Raw genomic sequence first — 6000 nt, 5'->3', positions numbered from 1 at the left:
AAAAAAAAAAAAAAAAAAAAAAAAAAAAAAAAAGTAGAGGACCTTTGGATGTTTGGGTGTCAAATAAGCCTGAAATATCATATGCTGGTTTTCTGAGGTGGGTTTCCAAATAAAAGTAAAATACAAAATGCAAATTATAAGGCTATTATCTATATCATTACATGGGTCTGTTGGAATAGAGTATTAAAAGCTTATGAGAGTAAGATTTTGTCGTCACATAAATTAGTTCTGATCCTCCATTTTTTCAAATAGATGATATTATTGTTAGTATAAGTTCTTGCACTGAATGATGTCAGCAAGTTGAGGCAGAGCATTGGTGAGAATGAGACTGGGCTGAATCTGGATGAGTAGAGATCCTGCCTTGTTGCCAACTCTAGGAATGACCTGGGTAAGTCATGTCTTTGCCAACCTTTGTCCATCCTCATGTCTGTAATCTTGCAGGGTGGTTATTTGATGGTTGCTTTCATAGCCTTCCCATGTCTATAATCACATACACTTGACCTCTTCAACTTTATTTTAAATGAAGTCATTCATTATTTGAGGACCGGCAAGGAGCAAAATTCCCTGTGCCCTTGAGAAAGTGCTACAACTGGAAGCACTGCCAAGGTTCACATGTCATGGGGGAGGAGAATTCTGGTTAACTGAAAATCTTTGTTAAAAGGAAGATTCACTAGCATGATCCATTGAAACCGTTACTGTTAGGGATCTATCTAAGATGTGCTAGTGATCATCTCTGACTTAAGAAAACAGGAAAATAAGAATTAAGAAGTATATTTATGTGCCAGCCTCTGTGATAGTCACTAGGAAACAGAATGATAATAATGACCATCGTTTATTGAACATTTTATTCTTTGCCAGGTACTGTTTTGAGAGCTTTATGTGCATCATCTCCTTCAATATTCCATACAAATATAGAAACTGTAGTAAACTGTTATAATACCTTGTAGTAGGTTGAATAGGGATCATCCAAAAATGATATGTTCATATGCAAATCCCTGGACCTGTGATTGTGGCCTTATTCGGGAAAGGGGTCTTTGTGGATGTAATTCAGTTAAGTATCTTGAAATGAGGAGGTCATCCTGTAATATCTAAGATGGCCGTAAATACAATGGCAAGTACCCTTATAGGAGACACACAGGGAAGAAGCACACAGGGGAGGAGGCAATGGGACCATGGAGGCAGAAAGTGGGGTGATACAGCCACAGGCCATGGAATACCTAGAGCCCCCAGACGCTGGAAGAGACACTACCCAGATTATCTTCTACAGCCTTCAGGGGAGCATGGCCTTGCCAACACCTGGATATCAGACTTTGGGGCTCCAGGATTGTGCAAGCATAAATTTCTGATGTTTCTGGCCACGAAGTTTATGATAATTTGCTACAGCAGCCTTAAGAAATTAATAAATATCCTTTTTACAAATGTGAGAATGAAGGATAGAAGGGCCCACCAACTTACCTAAGGTCTCACAGTAAGACATTGCTGCAGGAGACTCACCTAGGCATCCTTAGAATTTGCTTTCAACCTTATTAGACAATTGCACCTCATAATATCTCTACCCCTAATAAGATACATAAACCACCAGTTACTCTGAAAAGTGCAATGGAAACTTGGGGCAGGCATAGGGTGCACAGAGGGGGATATAACCCTACTTTCGAGGGCAGGCGTGAGCATCAGGGAGGATATCCTAAGGGCAGTGATGATATTGAGCTGATAAAGTTTTTTTTTTCTTTTGATTTTAAATTTTAAGTTCAGGAGTATGTGTGCAGGTTCTGCAGGTTTGTTACATAGGTAAATGTGTACCATGGTGGTTTGCTGCATAGCCATCCCGTCATCTAGGTATTAAGTCCAGCATCCATTAGCTATCCTTCCTGATGCTCCCCCTCTTCCCACTGCCCTCTGATAGGCCCCAGGGCCTTGTTCTCCCCAATGTGTCTATGTGTGCTTATCATTCAGCTCCTACTCATAAGTGAGAACATGAGGTATTTGGTTTTCTGTTCCTGTGTTAGCTTGATGAGGACAATGGCCTCCCATTCCATCCGTTTCCCTGCAAAGGACATGATCTCATTCCTTTTTATGGCTGCACAGTATTCCATAGTGTATATGTACCACAGTTTATTTATCCAGTCTGTCATTGATGGGCATTTAGGTTGATTCCATGGCTTTGCTGGTGTGAATAGTACTGCAGTGAACATACACATGCATGTATCTTGACAATAGATGGTTTATATTCCTTTAGGCATGTACAAGGAACTTAAACAAATTTACAAGATTTATTTTTTTTTTAAGAGAATAAAGTAGGGACATTTTTCCAAGCAGAAGGAGCAACCATAGCAGGTGTGAAAGAGCAGGGATGTTAAAATGATTAAGTAACTAGGCCTACGTAGCAGGAAGTTGTGACCAATGTCTGGGAAGCCCGGATTTCAGATCCCATCTTCTTTTGTGCTGCCTCCTGCTCTGAGAGGCAGGGGTGCTCTTTGCTCTTTGCGTCATGCCTTCCCCATTTCTTAGCTGTCTGACCTCTGCAGATTTACTTAACCACCTTACACCCCAATTCCAGCAGCTGTCAAAGAGGATAAAAATAATAGTGGCAGCTCTTTCTAACTTATATAAGAGTCTGTGAGTAAAATCTTTGTAAATCGAAGGGCTTAGAAAAATGTTAGTAATTGTATATGTGATGAGTCCAAGTTTTTCCTTGGAATTTTATTTTTTGAAATACTTTGAGTTCAGCACATTTTCTTGTGATTTCCTAATTTTTCCTAAAAGTCTAGTAGCATACATTTTCTCATTAACAGTTTTTAAAATATAGGCTTATTTTAATATTGCTGTCCAAATCATTCCAAGCAGTTGTCAAATGTTTTTCTCAAAAGTCCTGTAAAACCTCAATCTATTGATCATGGATTTTTCAGTAGATGTGCTAATAGCATCTGCAATCCAGCACAGCCATGTGTCTTCAATGAAGAAAATGTGGGTGTTTACTTGACAGAGTTTCTCAGCTCTACAATAGGGTGATATTGGTTCCTCCCTAATCTGTATCCAATTTTACAACTGAACTTTTACCTTGAAAAGCCTAGCGTGGGAAAATAAAGAGAACTATAAAAACAGTCATAAATAAAAGCCAGTAGCACATTTCTAAGGCATAGGTGCCTGCATGTGCAATGTAATCACATCAACTTGTCTTTAAAATTGTGTTGTTAAAAAATTGTGTAAGAGGTAACAAGAGGTAACAGAGCAGAAATAGTGAGAGGACAGTTGTGTAATTAGTGAACAAATCTCTTTTCTTGGAGGGGATATACTGTCTCTATTACATAACTCTGCCGAAGTCTCTATAAGGGTGATGAAGACAGTAGGGTATGGTGGAAGGAAAAGTAGCTTGGGAACCAGGCTATTTTTTTTAATGTTCTTAAGCTCTTAGGCTATTTGGCATTGGGTTTTTATTACATACAACTGTCGTTGTGGCTATGATAGTGGGTGTGTAGGGTAGAGGAGGGGAAAATAAATTGACTACATTCATTTTAGCTAGAAAAAGAAATCCAAATTCTGATGCCCTGGAATAGATTATATCAATCTTTTAAATAATTCTAATTGTATACTTTTAGGCCTATTGTCCATACGTGAACCTGTCCTGAGGTCAGGGTAATAGAGTCCTAAAGCTGGCTGAATTATTTGTTCACTCTGGTATCCAGGATAAGGGAGTGGTCAGTGTTGGCGATTCACAATGATTTGCTTCCCCATTGGAAAGATGGGCTTTGTTTTCAGAAGAAGTGAGTACTGGACAGAGAAGGACAAGAGATGTCCAGCAAATCTTTGAAACCCTATCAGCCTTGATAGTAAGGATACTACAGGATCAATAGTAGTTTCTGTGGTTCCTACAACATGCTCCCCAATCATTGTTTCCTACCTGGAATCACATCTTACTCTTTGTCATTGAGTGCTCAGCTCCCATTCATCACCTCTGCGGCACCTTCTCCGGCAGCTCTGATCCATAAAGGTCATTTTCTGTGATACAGCACCGTGCTTCACAGATCACCAGTCCACCATAGCTTGCTGAATCTAAATCTCATCCAATCACTTTTCCAGGCCATTTGCTTCCCATAATGTGTCTCTCATTTCTTTCTTATTCTCCCTTTTCATTAACTTCTTAGTTCATTCATTTCTTCTCACTTGGATGATTGAATATTTTCTTAACTTTCTGCCTCCAGACTAATTTCTTTTTCTTTGCCATTTCTTTCAGGGCAATCTTCCCTAAAGGTACACAGCTCTGAACATGCCAATACTCTATTTAAAAACCAGTAAGGTAGAGTGGAAGGCATAGCTGAGTGAAACTGAAACCCTCTTTGTGCTGGAGGTTTCTTTCTGACAGCACGCCTCCGCCCCTGTCCAAAAGGCCTGATGTGAAATATTGCAACAAAGTCAAAATCAACTGGCAGGTACTTCAATAGATGTGCTGATAGCATGCAACTATGGGAAGGTGCCAGAACTGAACCGAGGTGGTGAATTGAGGTAGAGATAAGCAAGTACCGAGACAAAGGAGGCAAGAGAAACTCCAAAACCAGGGTGATTCAAAGGAAGGAAACAGGGTTTGAAGCTAATGGTCATTGCCTGGCTTGAGTCATTTTTAAAGGGAGAGGAAGGGAGAGGTATGTCTCTACCTGCTGGTACTGTGGTGTGCCTGTACTGTAATTGGACATTCAAGCAGACCTATGTATTTGTTCACTAAGCAAATATTTGTTGAGTACTTACTACGTGCTAAATACTGGGTATCAGAAATAATTGCATATATGAGCCTTGAAGAGTGATTATGGTTGACATGTATGAACATGGGTGAAAGGGAAGAGATGTTTTTTGAACTTTGTATTTTCCAACACATCCAGCTGTGTACCTTCTGCACAGCAGGTGCTAAAAATAGATTTACTGAATTAAAAAGCAATTCATGCCACTAAAGGGTGTTCCATGGTCTCACAGAAATTGGGAAGGAGTAAGTAGCATCTTTAGTAAATAAACAATATGCTCCTAGCCAAAAATATACAACTTTGGGTTTGTTAGACTTTGCTCTGTCTTACTTATTAACTAGAACGCAAGTGTTTTCATGTGTTTTGTTTTCTTCTCTTTCTTCTTCTTACTTTCCTATTTTTCTTTCTGCAAAGTTCTTATCAACACATTTCAATGAGTACAAATGATGACTCCATGTCCCAGGAAACAAAGACAATAAGCAGTGAGGTGGGGGTGGGGGGTGGGAGAGAATGAGAGAGAGAGAGAGAGAGAGAGAGAGAGAGAGAATGTTAAATCTCCTGGTGGTTATCAAGTCTGCAGAAAATGACCTGATTGGCTGAGAAAGATGGGACTGGTGATAAAAGTGCAGATAAATAGGTGCGTGTGTGTGTGTGTGTGTGAGTGTGTGTGTGTGTGTGTATATACACACACACAGAGATAGGTATATATACAATATCATTATAGAAATAATCTCCCTAGTGTTTCTTCAAGTCTATGCCTTTCATTTGACTTCCCTTTGTTCTTCTCTAGTATATTATTTTGATATATATCATTTTTAATCTCAGAAACCAAAAGAGATTCCTGAAAACCATTACCCTGTCACCCACTGTGAGATCCTGGGCTGAGGAAGTTTTGACTTTGTGTGCTATAATCTCTCTCAACTGTTCTAGAACTCTTAACCAGTGGACAGCTCTGGCCTATTGAGCTCTCTATCAGGGAAATAAGAAGAGATTTATCACAACCTCCATCCATCTCTGTCACACAAGCTGCTCTTGTTGCAGAGCCCACACTCTCATGTCCCCGTGACTTAGATCTCCATCAAGGGCACAGATGGGTGTTACCTTCCTGGGCCTTTGGCCACCCAGTTCCATTTTCTTTTAATCCTCACAACAACCCTGTGAGATAGGTATGGATGCCCATAGCATAGGCCAGTATTTTGTGATCTTTTAGTATCTGTGGCCCCTCTTTTAGCATGGACATTGTCATACTATACTTTTAATATCCATTTAA

The 6000-nt window shown here is 39.7% G+C and overlaps 2 long non-coding RNA genes across 3 annotated transcripts in view; both read left to right on the top strand.

Moving 5' to 3' along the window:
* LOC108282720 overlaps positions 1-2905 on the top strand; it is a 5152-nt gene extending 2247 nt beyond the window's left edge. For both annotated transcript variants that reach the window (XR_005195508.1, XR_005195507.1), the window contains 2 exons: positions 253-388; positions 2868-2905. This is a non-coding gene — a long non-coding RNA (uncharacterized LOC108282720). The remainder of the gene's footprint in view (positions 1-252; positions 389-2867) is intronic.
* Positions 2903-6000, top strand: part of LOC119466995 — a 25675-nt gene continuing 22577 nt past the window's right edge. Inside the window, exons 1-2 of the long non-coding RNA XR_005195506.1 lie at positions 2903-3827; positions 4232-4427. This is a non-coding gene — a long non-coding RNA (uncharacterized LOC119466995). The remainder of the gene's footprint in view (positions 3828-4231; positions 4428-6000) is intronic.

This window comes from Cebus imitator, unplaced genomic scaffold (assembly GCF_001604975.1).
Source record: "Cebus imitator isolate Cc_AM_T3 unplaced genomic scaffold, Cebus_imitator-1.0 Scaffold249, whole genome shotgun sequence".
Lineage (NCBI taxonomy): Eukaryota > Metazoa > Chordata > Mammalia > Primates > Cebidae > Cebus > Cebus imitator.
This window is presented reverse-complemented; position numbering and strand designations above follow the sequence as displayed.